Source organism: Periophthalmus magnuspinnatus, chromosome 22 (assembly GCF_009829125.3).
Source record: "Periophthalmus magnuspinnatus isolate fPerMag1 chromosome 22, fPerMag1.2.pri, whole genome shotgun sequence".
In the NCBI taxonomy this organism is placed as follows: Eukaryota; Metazoa; Chordata; class Actinopteri; order Gobiiformes; family Gobiidae; genus Periophthalmus; species Periophthalmus magnuspinnatus.
In genome coordinates this window covers 22,107,114-22,125,980 of record NC_047147.1, presented here as the reverse complement: position 1 = coordinate 22,125,980, position 18,867 = coordinate 22,107,114, and the positions used below count along the sequence as shown (strand labels likewise).

General features: G+C 39.3%; 1 protein-coding gene across 2 annotated transcripts in view; it reads left to right on the top strand.

The window, feature by feature from the left end:
• The first annotated feature begins 706 nt into the window (after window positions 1–706).
• The window catches only part of luzp1 (leucine zipper protein 1), a 60,032-nt gene continuing 41,871 nt past the window's right edge, over window positions 707–18,867 (top strand). The window contains exon 1 of one of the 2 annotated variants that reach the window (XM_033988411.2): window positions 707–1,087. The gene's annotated coding sequence lies outside the window, so the exon portion shown is untranslated. The remainder of the gene's footprint in view (window positions 1,088–18,867) is intronic. The other variant, XM_055231081.1, reaches the window with a different exon arrangement.

Here is an 18,867-nt window from a genome sequence, read left to right as displayed (position 1 = left end):
ATCTGTTTTATATATAATGCTGTTTCCTCATCACAAACAGACCTGGAGTTGTGTTTAGTTTCCTTCTCTCAAACTGAAAACACTCGGTTCCACCTTGTGATGTCATGTGGTGATACAGGAAGTGCTCCACTGTGTTTTTAAACTCCATTCACTAGAAACATTTGCATGATTTCCGCTCTGGATTTGCCAATCTCAACTGAACTAAAGGTAAAAGGAGCTGTTGACTTGAAAACAACCGCTTCGTGACATCACAAGGCGGAACCAGAGTAATAATGCTGGGTGACTCAAACTTCTGACTCAACGTGTGAATGAAACAAAACACAACTCCAGGTATGTTTTTGATGCGGTAACAGTATTATAGCATGACTCAAAGCTCACAAGAGTCAATTAACTGTAATATAGGACCTTAAATGGCACTGTCCCATATTTAATGAATAAACATAAGCCTTGCCAGACATAAAGGTTACGCAGCACCTTACACCTTTCACACTAATATAGACCAAGTAGTTTTACTCCTAAACTTTCTTCTCTACTCTGCGTAAAGTTAAATTCTAAGAAATCCAAACGTAAGTCACTGCAGGCGCGTTTATTACAGGCTGTTTATGTAGGCGCACTATTCTCAGACCGCTATATTTGGACGAGTCTCATTGAAATTCAGCTCGAAAACCCGCTGCCCTCCGCGTCCAGGCCGCCTCCACTTCGTCCACAGGAGCCGAGCGAAGCGAGAGAGCCAGAGAGAGCGAGCGAGAGGGGCGGAGAGGCGGGCCCTCGCAGCCGGGAAGGGCGTTCTCTTTGCGGTCAGACCGGTCAGAGTCATCCCCAGGGGTGGGTCCTCCTCCTCCGGCAGCCCAGAAGGAAAAACCAACCCACCTTTTTTCATTGTTAAGAACGCGGTGGAATGTGATAGTTTGATGCGAGAAAAATAGCGGAGGTGAAGTGAAGTTCGCTTTGGGAACGGGGCAAAACCTGCGCTGCGCTTCGGGCCGCGTCGGAGGATCATGCGGCAAACGCCAATCCCGTAAAACTGCACAAGTTGTGGATTTACCGCTGTGCTGTCGGAGCTTATTGTTGGAGCAGCTAAAGAAAGGTAGAACCCTCGTTTGTTTTCTTGCTTTGAATAGCGGGTATGTCAGTGTTGGAGAGGGTAAGGGGAAACGCAGCGGTTTCCGTAGAGAGGGGGGACCGACTACTGCAGAAAGTCAAGCTGCGGCAAGTTTCCTCCGCCTCCTGATCGAGTCCGAGCCGAAAGAGAATGTTCAGGTGCTAGTTTTGTACAGGAACTTTGCCATTTTGTGCATACTTGTCGCTGCGCACTGGTGTGGAGCAGTGCGTGTGTTGCGCATCGACTGCTCACCAAAATTCAGGGATTTTACATCAGGAGGAATTAAAGGGATAGTTCTGATTTCTTTTATTTTTTTTATTTTTTTTTTTCTGGAAGTGGGTCTGCAGTACAGTTGGCAGCGCATATGAGCAGTTTGGAGGAGCAGACAGCAAAGTCATGTTCCTAACTGTGTCTGAAGAGCAGGGCTGCAACTATTATTGTAGCAGCACCAGTCAAACCATTATCTCTATTGTTAATTGAGACGTTTTAAAAGGCTACAAGCTATTTTCTGATCTATTTTAATGTTGTTTCCTCATCACAAACAGACCTGGAGTTATGTTTTGTTTCATTCACATGTTTAACACACAAATCTTGCGTATTTAGGCAGATTTCTTTCTCTTAAACGGAAAACACTTTGTTCCACCTTGTGATGTCATCATGTAGTAATCCAGGAAGTGCTCCACTGTGTTTTTAAACTCCACACACCTTCACTAGAATCATTTGGATCATTTCAGCCCTGGAATTCTTAATCACTAATAAACAAAAGGTAAAAGGAGCTGTTAACTTAAAAACTACTACTTCATGACATCACAAGGTGGAACTGAGCATTTTGAGCTTTGGAGATGTAGACAGGCTAATAATAAAGGGTAAGACCTAACCAAACACATGTGAATAAAACAGAAACACAACTTCAGGTGTGTTTTTGATGCGGTAACAACATTATAACATGGCTGAAACCTCACAAGAGTCGGTTTTGCGTAATATAGGACCTTTATTAATGCGGCAGTCTTTGTTATAAAAGGTATGCGTTTTGGAGTCTGCATAGTTCAGATAATGATTACAGTGCTCAAAATATGTTTACAATTATATTTTATGCGTTATTACTTCTTGTATCTGTACTGAAATGGTTATATTTGCTTTTTTGCATGTATGCTTATAATGTTACAGTGACGTTATCAAATGAAGTTGTGCCTATCTTGATTTCGTCAGGCTATCTTGGTACATTGTAGATAATTGACATTTAAAAGTTCCTTGTAGTCTATACTTGGGCAACACTAGAGCTGCTCTTCGGTCTATAGACGACTGTTAACTGTTGAAATTTTGCTTTAAATGCGTAACTAAGCGTAGAATTTGCAACATCTCTTGGGGTGGGTTTGCCAACTTGTCTTCATTGGATGTTATTAATGCCGCAGTGTGGAAGATTCCCGGCCAAGCATTGACATCGCCGTGGAGACAAGCCGGTGACGGACTCTCCACGTGAAATGTCAGGGTTTCGATACTTTGACAACCCTTATTTGATATTTGAAGATCGTCCAGCTTTATGGTAGACTATTTGTTGTTGAATTTGGTAACACAGCAGACCTACAGTTCTAAAAACATGTTTTTAACTTTATGGCAGAATCATTTGTACTGACTTTGGTCCTGAAGATTAGATTTGGTATCTCAATTGGAGGTCATATGTGCAAATTTTCATCTTTTCTTAAACCACATCTGTAACTTCTAACAGTAATTAGGCTGGTTAAAACACACCAAATTAAGATTTTTACACCTACAAAGCAGAGGTTGGAAGTACTAGGTTACATCTGAGTGAATTTGTACTTACAGTTAACCTACAAGTTGTGGTTACTCTTCCCACTGTAGGTTTTATCTTAACAACATTCAATTTGTTTTTTTTGTTTTTTTTTTTGCACCGCTCCTTCAGAGTTTGTCCTTCCCTCAAAAGCCTTTTTACTTTTACTCAATAATAATACTAATAATACATTGGGTGTATATAGAAAGATTTTACACTGCGTTATTCATCCACTCCACATTTGCTGCTGGTAAAATACTATGTTCATATAGCCAAGATCAGGACGGTGAAGTGTCTTGCCTCAGAACACAACAGCAGTCTGCACTAGAGCCACTGAGGCCACACTGAAGCACCTGGTATTCCCAGCGGTCTCCCATCCTAGTATTAACCAGGCCCAGCCCTACTAAGCTTCCAAGATCCTGTGAGATTGGGCATTGGCAAGCAGGTATGACCACACACGTCACATGAGTTATTTCTTGAACCACTACTTTCAGCCACTACTTAATATTATTTTGAAGTATCTCTTACCTAAAATTTGTGACTACTCTGCTGCTAGAAAGTGATGTAATTGTAAACATTCCCAGATTACAACCTCTGTACGTGCTGCACTTATGCCAGTATTATAGTAGTGTTTGTTTAGCCCCTGTCTGTACCTGTGCATGCCCGGCCTCAGCTCCTCCACACAGAGCCCCTTTAGCCCGTGCACTAACACACGGCGGCTAACACAGAGCGCGGTGTGTGCATCCGGAGAGCTAGCGCCAGTCGCGGTGTGCCAGGTGGGGCTCGTAAAGAGGAACAGGGAATGGACCTGCCCCGACCTGCCCCCAGCATGCAGCCGATGAAACGCAGTGCACAAAGTGGCTGATGGTTTTCCAGTAAGACTAACCCCTCCTCCTCCTCTTCCTCCTCCTCCTCCTGCTGCTGCTGCTGCTGCTGCTGTTGCTGCTGTTGTTGCTGCTGCTGCTGCTGCACACTGTACCAGCTCAGAGCTCAGGAGGTTTCTAAAAGGAACACTGCACTTTTGTAAATGATGGGAAACGTTTGATAAAAAAGTGCTTGTCTAATGCAAAATCTCACTTCTGCTGTTACAACTGTCACATCTGAACCTGTGTCTTAATGAGCTTTAACCTGCAGATAGAAACACATACAAGTTTCTCTCATTGTCAGTTTATGGACAGGCCTCATGTGAAACCTCAGAACCACCAGAATTCACTCACTGAGCTGCAGAGGCTGTACTAGCACTGATTCATGATTGACTGCAGTTGTTGGGGTTTAGGTAGTGACCATTCAGATCAGAGAGAGGCATTTTAGGTTTAAACCAACTAGATTTCAGCACTGAAACTGGCAACACAAATGACAGACTCATGTGAGGCTCATTTTGCCAACCAAAACACCAAATTATAACATCGTGTTCAATGTTTTTGTAATTAGTATTGGTAAATAGTATCGGTAAAATCTATATTGGATTTGAGCATGTTTACCTCATATTTGGGCACATAAATAGTTCATGATTATGGAATTTAAAATGTTACATACGGTTCCTTAAATTGTTTAAAGATGGGGATGGAGATGTTATACGTATTCCACAGTATGGCATTCTAATTTGCATTCAACCAGTTACACGTTTGTATTCCTAAAAAAAACCATTGATTCTTACTGTAAGCACGGTCACCTCTCCACAGATCTGACCTGTAACCTGGTCTGTCCACTTGGCCACTCTCCAGAAAATAGTCTGCTCCACTTTGGGTGAAACCAAAAGCTGCTCATTATGGGTGTCCGATGAGGGCTTAAGCAGCACAGCCGGATTATAGGGCCTGGCTAACAGACTGCACCAGAGAGGACTTTCAAATGTTTGTGGTGTGGAAAACCAGGGCAAAACAAGCCTGGGATCCAGAATACAAACTTCTCCAGTACTTTACCAAGATGTAAGTCTGGTCGCCGGTGAAGCAGTTCAGATGGGCGGGATTGACAGGTGGATTAGCCAATCAGGGACACACACGGTCTGTCTGTATCAAAACAAATATGGCTGCTTAGAAGGAAAAAAGAAAGGTTTGGTTCTGGCTCGAGACTTGACGGAGGGTGTGGGGACCAGACGGGCATCACTCTGTACAAAAAATACACAGAGATCTCAGCCTGGACTTGCCAAACCTGTCAGAAAGCTGTCATTGCTTCAGAATAATTATAGATATTTTATAGAGGAAATTATGGTATTTGAATATTTTTTTGGGACTGTTCCAAAATTACGTTTATGCTTCAATTTCAATATGTCAGGCCTGTCACGATAACAAATTTTGAAGTATGATACGTTGCTGAAGTAAATCTAGACGATAAATGATAATATTGAAACCATCATTAAGTAGAAATATCCTCCAAAAAGAGCAGCAATAAATAAAAATAAACAGAATGCAACACTTAAGTACCGTATTTTCCGGACTATAAGTCGCACTTTTTTTCATACTTACCAGGGGTGCGACTTATACTCAGATAAAAATGAAATAACTGAAAGATATAATTTCACATCTTTGTTATTGTCTGTATTATTATTGCATCTACTACTCCTGTACCAAAATTTCAACATTACGGTAATTTAAAAGACATCTGAGAAAGGCTGAAGAAAAACGCCTCCAAAAGAATAAAATAAATATAAATATAAATGTGTTACGTTAGCATGCTGTACAACTATTCAGCCTGTTGTTCTCTATTTTATTGTTATTATTATAGCTTACATTCAACAATAAAATGTCTGTTCTTCGTCTTGGATTTTGTAAAATAAATTTCCCCAAAAAATGTGACTTATAGTCCAGTGCGACTTATATATGTGTTTTTCTTCATTATTATGTATTTTTTGCCTGGTGCGATTTATACTCTGGAGCGACTTATAGTCCAGAAAATATGGTAGTTATTTTGTATAGGGTATATAATGAGTCATAGATGTTCATATTTTAATCTTCAGGGAATCAGGGAAAAAAAAAAAAAAATCCTGGTAGAAATAAAAAGTACCCACGATAAGTATTAACCCCCAAAAATTGTTCTATCTATCAAGTCTTTATTTTCTTTATATTTTATTTTTAGTTCAGTTTATCGATAGGCCTGTCTCGATAATTACTATATCAGAAAGGCACATTTTTCATATCATATTATAGTAATAAACGTGGTCAGTTACTATACCAAGATTCAGTGCAGCAGATCCCGGTCTGTAGGCTAGCCCGTCTGCGAGCTGGTGTCTGGGTCAGTCTACACTCCACATCCTGCGCTGTCATGAATCTATACGGGATATTTTTAGGCTGGGACTCTCCCTGTGGCCGCGGTAACCCCCCAGGCCTGGAACGGAGCAGAGAGGATGCAAGGCACACAGGAAGGGGACCGCAATGATGGTTAAAAATGCATTGTCAACACAAAATAGTTATAAACCTCAGGGCCACCACAGACTGTTCAGGAAAGATCAGATGTTAGCTCGTGTGATACTTTGGTTTAGCTTGTCTATTTGCTTATATGGTTTTGTGCAGTCCTTATCATAATGTTAACAGTGTCTCCAGGCGGAACAGCGGTGGAAAGTAGGACTGTCACGATAACAAATTTTGAAGTTTGATGCATCGCTGAAGTAAATATAGACGATAAACGATAATATTGAAACTCATTGTCATAGACGCAAAAACCCCAAAAGCAGATTTAAACCACAAAAACTATTCTAAATCTACAATATTGTTAAAAAATCATGAGCTGCAATAAATACACAGCAGAATGAAACACTTCGCATCTGTAATGACACATAGAAGTTAATATTGCAACCTTTTACAGCTTAAATCTTATCGTATAGACAAGAAAATAACCCAAATTTGGATGTAGCAGTGGCAGTCTGTGTGCTTATTATGGGATTTGTCTGTTGGCTAGAGCTGGAGAGACAGGAGCTAATGAACTAAACAAAGCCGTTTTCTGTAGGGACCATCACCACTGCTGAGGAGGTGCAGCGGCTCAGGTTGGATTAGAAAAGACTTCATGAGTTATGGAAGATAAGCACTGTTGCCATGTGCAGTTAACACCTCAAACCACATATTATATTCTGAATCGACAAAAGTCCTGAAAGTGTCACCTTTTAAGGACACACATTATGCATTATAGTGTTGTTGGCGTTTAAACGTGGACTTAAATAGGCTTAAAAACATTGTTGGGTGTCTACCCGTGGCGCAACAATCCTGGGAATATTCAAACCGCATATTCTCTGAGGATTACTGAAACCAGCATGAATTAAGCGAAATGCGACTCCAGTTTAGGGTTGTCAAAAGTATCGAAAATCAGATACTAAAACTAGAACTAGCTGCTCAAATTGTGGGTGTGTACTAGTATGTGTTAGCTGAAAATCGCATTCTATCGTCTAAATAAAGACGTTTTTATTATTATCATGGTATCAGAATCAATATTGAGCATCGAGTCTATTCCTTAGTATCAAGATTGAAAAGTTTGACATTCTAGTATCGTGACAACACTGGTCTAGGTATGTTTTTGATGAGAGAATATTGTTATAAGCTAAGTTGTTGCATAATTTTTTTAAACGGCAAGCTGTAACTCATGAATGGGTCGACCGCTCAGAACATGACACATTACCTTTATCTGTTCTTCCGTACACTCGTTATTTAACTCTGTCGAAACATGAGGGCCTTTAATCGTTTAGTCGTTTAATCGATTAATCGGTCAATGGTGTGTTAGTCAGCCTATATGTGTATTACTGGACCCACTGCTTTATTTCGATTATTTAGGATAATATGGACAACAGCAGAAAGGAGAAGTGAGTGAGTTTATATTGTGGTATTTACATGTAAAAACGCAGATTAAACTCATGATTCACAAGTTCAGTTTGTCTTTATAAAAATACATTGCTTCCTAGTACTTTTTCTGCATAAATAGTTGTTTTTGCATGAACTCCCCCTGCAGGTGTAGTCTTGTGAGTGCAGTTTGGGTCAGATACATAGTGATACATAATAGATTTGACAGCTTTTGCCACACCCCCTTTTTAGTTGACTAATCAATCGGCAGCACAGAATTTCTTTAGTCAAAATATACACGCACTAAAGCTAACAACCCAAAAAAGCGTGAATCATCGACTCTTTAACGAGGGGTATTATGCAAACTGTATTCTTTACGCTTTCTACCATGTTATAACCTTGTTCCCTCATCAAAACCATGCCAGAAGAGGACATTTTCAGCTGTTGAGTATTTTAGCGGTCTCTCTCGGGCCTACGTCATCCATACTCCCACATGACAATTCTTCATAAATATACAAAAACATGATACAAAACTGTACACAGCAACTTGACAAATTGCTACAATATGCAGTGTGTTAGCAGTTAATACCTCGTAGAAGCGTAATACTCGCTCTTTAAAGTGAAAAAGGGGCATCCTGCATAAAACTAATGCCATTGTTGTGTGTGAGTCTAGTCTGTATGCCCTCTTCTCATGTCTCCTGTCTGCTGCCTATCTCTTGTCCAGTGTTAACGGACTGTGTGGGAGCAGGTCTTGTCTCACTTGTAGTTGACGTGTCTCCTCAGTGCAGGCTTGACTCTGTAAGTGTGAGTGTCCTCTCCAATCTGTCAATCTGAGATCTCACTTCCCCAACTATAGACTGTATAAAGGAGTGGACTGAGGGACTGTGACATCACCCACAGCGTTCGGCTCCAGTCAAATGAAGCTCATCGAGGCTAGCAGCTTTAGGGGCGAATTTGGAGCTGAAATCCATATTTGAAACTCCGACCGCAAGTATCGTGGCAACCAAAGAGCCAATCTGGAGCGAGGCTGTTGAAGGTAACGGCCGTTCCCGCCCACACCGCTAGTTTAGCAGGAAGCAGGCACTTAGCGACAGGTTTGATTGACAGAATTGCTAACGCCAGCAGGAGCGACCTTGGGGAAAAAACGCACCTGATTTGTCGGTTATTAATGTTCATATCTGTATTTACGTACACAATAGCGAAGTAAAAATACGAAGGAGACTGCGCCAAAACCTGTTTAAATCAGAAATGTAAATCACACATCAACCAAGCCACTAAACAAAACTATAATTCATAAACGCTGCATGTCTGTGTTTGTCGTTCTGTTGTATAGGGCAAGTGCAGTGACTGACACAAGTTGCGACGAACCAGGAAGTTGGCAGAGAGTCTGGGAGATAATTTAATCTCTCACCAATGGAGAGCCAAGCAGCCCTCTGGTATTTTTATAGACTCTTATAAAACATGTGCTTATGAAATGACTCCTCTAAGAACTTTTGTCATATTTTTTATCATGTATGCAAAATTGTGATGTTCAATCTCGGATACGGAGGGAAAACCCCCGCTGTGTAACCTTTCAACCGATACACTGACGATAATAAAAGCCTTATTTCATTGCACAAGTTTTTACTGCTCAAAAGTACCTTAAAATACATCTACTCTTACTGTGAGCCCCTGCAGAGACGTGACTTGTAAATCGGATTTGAGAAATAAACACCTGCAATAAAATAAAGGCTTTTGAGAGGCGGAAAAGTTACGCAATGGGGCTTTAATAATGTTGGATCTTTTTGTGTTTTGTTATTAGCCATCAGCAACATTTGATATTTAAAAAAAAAAAAAAAAAAATTAATACAAGGTTATTTGGTAGCTGCCACACAAATAATTGATAACATATTCCTTGTTTAAAGTCACAGTATGTAACATTTTAGACGAAGAATAGACTAAAAATAGAACTGTTATTTGTATTTTTTTTATTGTGTTTTTGTTTATTGCACTAAAAACCAGAAAAAATTTGCTTCTTTACTCTGAGCGGGCTTGCATCTCCACAAACCTGACTGGACTAGAACCTCCTCTTGCCCGTTTCTATGGAAATGTTGTTCCTTTGACTATACTCTTAAACAGCATGGCCTAAGACACATCTATCTCCACTGAGAATGTTCCGAAGTATGGTTTTAACTGACTAACTTTCTGTTTTCATAGAATTATGCAGATGATATACTGACTCCAGAAACTTGCATAGGGTTACTTTAAGATGTAAGGTAAAGGTACAGTATGGAACTTTCTGGAGATAGCATGTCAGCTGCACCTGATTCCATGGAAACAGAAAGCTTCGGAACAATAAACCATATATTTTTTAGCAATTTTTGTGAGCTATACTCTTCAATTCACTTTTATGACGTTTTTACTGCATCGATATTATTCAAGTTTTGGTATTGAAAAAATGTGTTCCTTACTCAGCCCGACCCCTTTCATGTAATCTTGTGATTTTGATCATTCATAACGTCCTGGCTGTAATGCACAATTCATATTCCAAGAATGCGTGTACCTCCACCTTCCTGTCAGGTCCGAGAAAGTAGTACCGAGGAAACTTCAAACACAGTCCAGACACAGGAGGCCGGGACTCTTTTTTTTTTTTTTTTTTTTTTTTCCTGTAAATTCCTCCGCCTTGGATTTATTTTGGTAGGTGTTCTCATATTAGTGTTCGGGCCAAAACTTCCCGCCTGCATGCGATTGTTATCTTGTCCCCCTCCCTCCACCTCGCCGTCCCTCCTTACCCCTGTCTCTCAAGTATTTTTGGAACTTAATGAAAAACCGAAATCCAAAACCACGTATACCCTTAAAAGGCACGTCTGGGTCAGCTGGGTGGAAACTCTCGCTTATTAAACGTCCTTAACTGTCTCTCGTCTTTTTTTTTTTTTTTCGTGAGCGCAACCTTTCGGGCGTTCGGTACAGGAATGCGGTGGGTTTCTCAGGGGGAGGAGGAAGACGAGGAGGAGGAGGAGAAGGAGGAGGGGGGCATACTTGGCATAGCTCAGGAGCCATTCCAGTCTGGTTCAAGGTGCTTTTGGGAGCAGACGGAGGAGGGAGGAGGGAGGGCGAGAAAAAGTACTTCCTGTTTGGCATGTGGTGGAAGGGAGCTGGAGATCAGAAGTAGAGGGGCAGCAGCGGACAGTTACGAAGTGAAGATGTGAGCACTGTACTCCGTAGTCGTTAGTTATGTAATGGAGATACAAGGATTGTCAAATAAACAGGTATGAACAGGTGCTGATACGGAAAAACTGTCAACCCAATCGACAACTCCCGCAACTCCCTATTCCAATTTTATCACGATTCAAATGCACTTTGTATTTTTTTTATTGCCTTCAACTGGTAGATAGCGTCATTGGCTTCTTCTTAAAGTTCATTCTTCCCTCTGATTGGTTCAAACCAGCTGCCATTCACTCAGAGCCTAACCAATAGGAGGAGTGCATGGGAGGAAGTGTCTTGTGTTTGATTATTTTAGCTTTCAACCACGTTATAATGTTCCCTCATCAAAAACATGGCTGAAGAGATTTTAGATGTCATCCATGCATGTTTGAGTAATCTAGCAATCTCTCCCAGGCCATATTCGAACCCTCCGTACGCTTAGCTGCAAGATTCTGTGCAATACTCTGTTGTGTTAAGTCAGGGGTGCCCAAACTCTTTTCACTGAGGGCCACGTCATGAAAAATAACACGGAGGGCCACAGAGAAGTAGTCAATACAGTGGATAATTTAGATTGGTGCATTTAACATACTTTAAATAAGGCTTAAAATATTATTATTCGTCTGTATGACAATGCAATGTGATGTTATTTAGGTTATAGTTGTAGGATTACTGAAATTTGCTATAAAAAGGTACTGATTATGATCAATTGGGCCACTTAAACTGAAGGCGTGAGGGCCAAAAAAAATTGGTCTGAGGGCCGCATTTTGCCCCCGGGCCGTAGTTTGGGCACCCCTGTCTTAAGTCAACCAAAGATTTGTTTAGTTGACTACAGCACTACCTCTGATTTAGGTTTGCGATTTAAACTTTAATAATAGATTCTGTCCAAAGTTCACCGTCTGAAATATGAACTGACAAACTAAAACAAGAATCACATTTCAGAACATGTTTGTACACATCTAAACTACAGGGTTAGCATCTTTTTTTAAGCAGAATAAGCCAGGAGATTTAGTTGTTTGCGAAGGAAATTGTGGCGTTTCAAAAATGGCTGCGTTCACGATTTGCTAATTGCATCCATTTAAGTTCGATGGTGATTAATCTACGTGAACACACCTGTGAAATTATGTTTGTTTTGGATCTTTTGTACTGCCACAATAGTAGGTAAAGAGGACACTTCCAGTAACAGCTCACACACTGGACCTGTTTAAACAGTACATGACGCACACACACTCAAGTGGAGCCATTCACTCTTATAATTACTCAGTGCCAACTCTTTTAGTAGTAGTAGTATGTGTTCTGATATGCTCGGCCCTTTGTAGAACAATACTGCAAATAAAGAAGTCAAACGATGTATAGTAATGCCAAATGTGTGCAAATTTTCTATGCTATTTAAAAATGAAATGTTGATTTTAAAGGAAATACATGCAGCCTACACTTGGAATTTAAAAAAGTACTACTATCACAACAGTGTTTTTGTAATTAAGAATGAATCGGCATTAGAGTTGTTATCAGTAAAAGTTGTATTTCCTTTGAACATGTTTACTCAGACGGGCCAGTTGGGTCATGTGTATGGAATTTTAAATCTTACATACATAAAAAATATTAACGCACATCGTTTCAAATAATGTTTAAAAGGTTTACATCAATTTCCCTTTTTTTTTGTTACGTCCATTGTCTTATACTCCTATTCTATAACTTGACTACAGTCCATGTGTGCCCACAGTAGTACCAGCAGTAGTATTTGTGTTTGTTGGTCTCTGTCTCTAGTACTTAAATTGTACTCTGAAAGTTTCCACCTCCACAGGCCTGTCCGTGCGGAGCCTGTCATTATCCCCCAGCCGGCCCTCTTTCTGACGTGGGCTGGGATGGCACACGCGCAGGGTCAGCTGGAGGTCCTGGGTGAGTGCTCTGGACACACACATATTTTCACATTGAAGATGGAACAGTAACTTAACCTCACAGAATTATTGCAACTTCGTGTCACAGTCCAAAAAACATTGGACATGATGGCCAAGTTGTTTAATAATTATTGTAATTTGGGGTTTTGGTTCTCAAGTTTCTCATTTGGGTTGCCAGGTTCAATGCTGAAATCCAGTTGGTTAAGGAAGAGACTCCATACTCAATACTGACTCCGATACCACGATGATAATAAAAAAAACCTATTTCTTTAGGTAATAAAATGTGATTAAATGGTAGTACTTTCTTTTCTATTCCTATGTGTCCTTATATCTGTGTAATCCCTCAGTCGTCCAGTAGGTTCATAGTGGTCCATAGGTGTATACTAGTCTATGTGTCTTATACTTGTTCTGATACAGCTCAAGATCATTCTAAAGCTGTTCAGTAAAGGTTCATTTCTGTTCTGTTTTTGATTTTCGATACTTTTGACAACATACTGAGAATGAGAAAACGTGTATTAGTCCTCCGTCTGCCGGTTAAGGCTCTGGCAACACAGGTTCAGTTGTCATTGTAGTACTTTTTTACATACAGTTCCTAAGATATTTTGACTTGATTCAATGTATTTCTTACACTAAATTATTTAAATGGAGCAAGAATATTGTTTTATTGAGCGTGGGGCTGTGAAAAGTATAAAAAATTACATACATACTACGATTTAATGTTGAAAATTACATGCTATTGTCTAAAGAAAATGGTATCAAAATTGGTATTGCGTATCAAGTCTATTCCTTAGTATCAAAATTGAGTCCATTTTGACTATTTGAGTGTAGTTTTCTTGGTAAAAAACATTTTTATTTCTTCTCCTATACTCCATTCACTATTAGTCCACTGTTGTATTTATACACACTAGTCCGACCTGTTTTCCAATCTACAGGGCGTCTTAAAATAAAAAATTCCTGCACGCGATTAATTGTGTCGTGATCAGAAAATATGCATGTTGTCATAGAGGACTGCGTGGTCTCTGTGGTCAAAAGTATCGAAAATCAGACGCTAATCGCCCACGGACCGCTATGGAACCTACTTGGACGGCTGAGGGATTACACAGATATAAAACCACGTGCTGATACTTTATTACGGATTATTTATGTTGTGATCAGAAAATATACAGGTTCTTGCAGGGGAATGTGTGGTCTCCATGGTAACCCTACCCCCTCTCGCTCGGTCACTGCTCTGGGACAGGGGGGAGTGACGCAGATGCAGTTGTAATGTGTTTCTTTTTCCTTTTTGACCTTTCATCTGTCTGGCGTTGGTGTGACTTTCCACGGGACTACCCTTTTCTTTGCTTCTTACATCAGCTCTTGTTTTATAATGTTTGTGTTGGCGTGAAAAACAGCCAGTTGCGATTAGGTTTGCGATTTTATGTTTTTACGGTTCTGAAACGTGTCCAGGTGAATTGACGAAAAGGCTGAAATATGAACTGACAAACTAATACGAGAATCACATTTCAGAGCGTGTTTGTGCGGATCGAAACTACAGACTTTGCAGTTTTTATGCAGAATAAAACGGGAGTTTGATGTTTGTGGAGGAAACGATAAGCTCAGTGTGTCTCAAAGATAGCGGTCACTTTTACTAACATCAGAAAACATGAAATAAACAACCTATCAAAACTCAAATTAACAGGAAGTAGGAAGGACAGGAAGTATCGACGCTAACTCTTTCGATTTTACTAATTGCGTCCGTTGAAATAGCACGTTTTGTTTTGTTATACATTTTTCTGAGACTTTATTATTGATTCAACAAAATAAGGGCTTGTTCATATATTTTTATTTGTCACAATATTGCATGTGTACATTAGTGGTACTATGTGGTTGCTTGGTTATGGTTAAGCAATTCCCAAGTGTGATTATGAGTAAAAAAGTAAAGTTATAAACCTAAAAGAAAATGCCAAAGTGGATAAAAAATTTCAACTATAAAAAAAAATATATATATATATATATATATATATATATATATATATATATATATATATATATATATATATATATATATAATATTCTTCACTTGTTTTTAGTAAAATGAGTAGTGTGAGTAGTTGCAATTTTGAGTACTTTTTTAGTACTGATCTAGTTTGAATCCCGCTCTTGAAAACATAAACATTGTTACCACTTTTTTAAAGGCCCTATCACAATAATCACTATATCGACCTATCGTTCAATATATGAAACATGAAACAATATATTTTGGGGCTCAATATTTATCTTGTATACTGTTTCTAAAATAGGGAGATTTGGGGTATTTCTCTTGTAATACAATAAGATTAGTGCTGTATAGGGTTGAATAACTAATGTCAATGGCTAATTATTGGTTTATTCTGCCTTTTATTTGTTGCAACTCAGGCCTTTTGAATGATACGGTCTGGGATTATCTTGCATTATTATTATTGAGCCAGTTAGACAAAGTAGTTTCAATATGATCATTTATCACAATATTTTTCTGGCGCAATATATTGCGCTCCAAATTTGTTATCGCGACAAGCCTATGTATTTTTCCATGGCTGATGCCGATACCCCAGGGAAGACCCAGGACACGCTGGAGGGACTATGTCTCTCGGCTGGCCTGGGAACGCCTTGGGGTCCCACTGGAGGAGCTGGAGGATGTGTCCGGGATGAGGGAAGTCTGGGAGAACCTGCTTAGACTGCAAGACCAAGAACAGGACAGGAACAGACATTTTATCTTTAAAGGCAAGTTATAATAATAATAACAACAATAAAACAGAGAACAACAGTCTGAATACATGTATATTTATTCAGCAACATGAAGAATAGACAGAACTTTTTAACTTATTAACAGCATAAAAAACAAGCTAACAAGTTTACTCTGGATCTTACTCCAAATAACTAAATCCATTGAATTCTTCATCCTCTGTGTCACTTCTGAACAACGCCGCCAACTACAGGGTAGATGAAGTGTTGCTTCCACTCCCACGTGGCTGTGTTACTGATACACAAGTGCCCTCGTTCAGTTGTCAATGTGACAATAACGAAGATGTGAAATTATATATTTCAAATAATTCAACATATAAGTCGCACCCCTGGACAAACTAAGAAAAAGAGTGTGACTTATAGTCCACTTGTTATATAGATGGAGGCCAAACTAAATATCGACCTCTGTTGGAGATTTAAGGCCAATAGTTGATACCCTACAAAGTGTAAATATCGGCCTGATGTATCAGTAGTTATATCGATCTATCTCCAGTTCAGAATGCATAAGGTAAGTGAGGAATAACTTTGGACCACTGCAAACCGTTTAAAATGAACTAGTTTTGTTTTTCATCATTTTAAAATGGTAAAAATCAGGTGGGCCTACTTTTAAACGTAGTTGTCAAATATCATGTTATTTCTACTATCTTGCCACCCTAGTTGTAACCTTTGTAGACAATGCATTTCAAAGCCTGTCTGAACTGGGCTGTGCGAACCTGTCCTCCCACTCTTGGTTTTTACAGTGCACACAGACCCCGGCGGCAGTGCTATTTTTGGGACCCCCGCGCCCCCCTTCCCCTTCACCGGGCCCACTCCTCGGCTCCGGTCTTCCCATGATGCGTGGCTGCAGCCTGGGTGGACCCCGTGCCAACTAGGTCTGTGGAAGTCCTTCTCATGCTAGCTCCGTCTGCACCCAGAGAGAACAAAAACATTGGTTGGAAAAAAGTAAAGTTAAATTGTAGCTTGAAGCAGTGGGCTGGAAATGTTTAAGTTCTAAGGCTTGGTCCACACCTGTTACTGTGATCGTTAAATGGGTTTGTTTTCGTTGGCGCTAGGCTAGTCTCAAGTGACTGCAGGTTAAAGGGACTATCTGATTTTCCCCCCCCCCATGTATTTGAGCAAAATGCGTCTTACACCAGTACAGCTATATTGTATGAGCAGCTCTTGGACCTCTGCAAACTGTAGGTGAGATTTTGATTTAAAATTTCATAAACTTGACCTAACTGTGTCCCCAGATATGATAAACATCTTCAGATCAAATATAACTTTTACTGATAACAACTGTAATGCTGATTTATTCCTAATTACAAAAACATTGGACATGATGGCACATCTGAATAGTCACTACCTAAACCCTAGCACCTGCAGACAATCATGAATCAGTGCTAGTGCAGCCTCTGCAGCTCAATGAGGGAATTCTGGAGGTTCTGAGCTTTCACATGAGGCCTGTCCATAAACTGAGAATGAGACAAACTTGTATGTGTCCTCTGTCTGAAGGTTAAGGCTCTGGCAGCACAGGTTAAGTTGTGATTGAAGTAGCCGTAAAAATGGTAAGAGCAGGCTGTATATAGTTCCTTTAAATGTAACAGTCTTTGATACTTTGAATAACTGTTTCTTAAAGTGTTTTGCTTATGTTTAAGATTCATTTTAATATTTTTAAGCCATTGTTTACTACTTGCACAATGTAACCTTCCACTACTGACTATAGAACACAATATAGAATTAAAGTACTGTACTTAAGTAGAATCTTTAGGTATCTGTACTTTATTTAAGTAAATTTTATAGTGGGTACTTTTTACTTTTCAGTTCAGTTAAATAATGTAATGGAGTAGAAAGTACACATATCTGCTCTCAAATGTAGTAAAGTAAAAGTAAAAAGCACTTTTCATATAATTTGAGGGGTCATTTTTACCATGTTCGTGGCAACATCTTGACTAAAGTTTTCGAGTTCAAGCTTCGACTTTGAGCAAACAAAATAAATCCACAAAATTGATAAGAAAAATTGAGACATTGATTTGTATTGTTACTGTTGACCAAATATGTGTCATTTTTAAACAGTGTTACTACATTTAACACTTCAACAAATTAACAACACTTGTGTAAAATACTTTTACTATTTGCTCTTGAAGTACGTTTTTAAATGGGTACTTAAATACTTTTACTTAAGTAGATTTTTTTCATGTGAGACTTTTTACTTTTGCTTGAGTATTTTTTTACTTCTGCAGCTGTACTTTTTAAAAACTTTAGTAACAAAATTAAGTACTTCTCCCACCGCTATCTATTGTAATGTTGCTGCCTGATTCTTTTTTATTGTAATCTTTGAACTCCAAATGGCACAAATGTCTGGATGACTATTTGACCGTGAGAATCCATGGCATTATCCTCACAATTCCACTCATACTTTTACTTTAAATACATGTTCTGAAATGTGATTCTTGTATTCCTCAGTCAGTTCATACTCCAGTCTTTTAGTCAATACTTCTGGACATGTTTAAAATGTGAACTTTGACCAAAATCCCATTACTAAGAACACGTAGTCACTAACCCTGCAATTAAATATTTTCTCAGCCCTATAAGGAAGCAGCATTAATCATTATTTGTGTTGTTATCAGATGGGAAATACCCTGACTGTCTTCATCTTAATGTTTTATCTAATAGTCAAAAGTTAATATTCCAGTGAATGACTGAAGAGCTGTATCCTGTGAGTAAACCATGACATTTGATATGCTAACCAGGAGCACTAAATTGTATCAAGTGACCTATTACAAAATAATAATAGATCAGTTTTTTACTGTCAGATTGCAGATGTGTGGACCTGGTTTATGGTTAATATCTTTGCAATTACTGGGCCTATCCTATATACTGACGTTTTCTGTCAGTATAAACAATTACTATAGCAAAAGTGAAATGATTTTTTTTCATGGTAGCTTCAGGAAATAGTTCCATTATTCAACCCCAAGGACGTGACTGTTGACAGTTGAAAGGACTTGCCATGAGATTAATATGACAAGTCTGTGGCTTCAGTCCCAAACAAATTATCTTCCACTTTGACTTTTGATTATGATTAAGCACATGGCTCTTAATCTTGTCTCACAGAGATGGAAGTTGCATGTTCACATCTTGCCAGCTTTGTTGCGTCATAGCCAAAACTCCGAACTTCTACGCAGTTTTTAATCCCATAAACCATCACTGGAATCGCTCTACGGTCAAATTTAGTTCACGTCAAAGGCATGGCTGTGTTAGCAGAGTATTCTCAGGGTATAAGGACGTGATTTGTTTTGTTTTTTTAAGCTAGAACACGTGAAATGGTTATCCCAAAGTGGCCAAGAGCATGGAGCATGTTTAAAAGAGAATTAAAGCCATAAGAATGCAAGGGTTTCT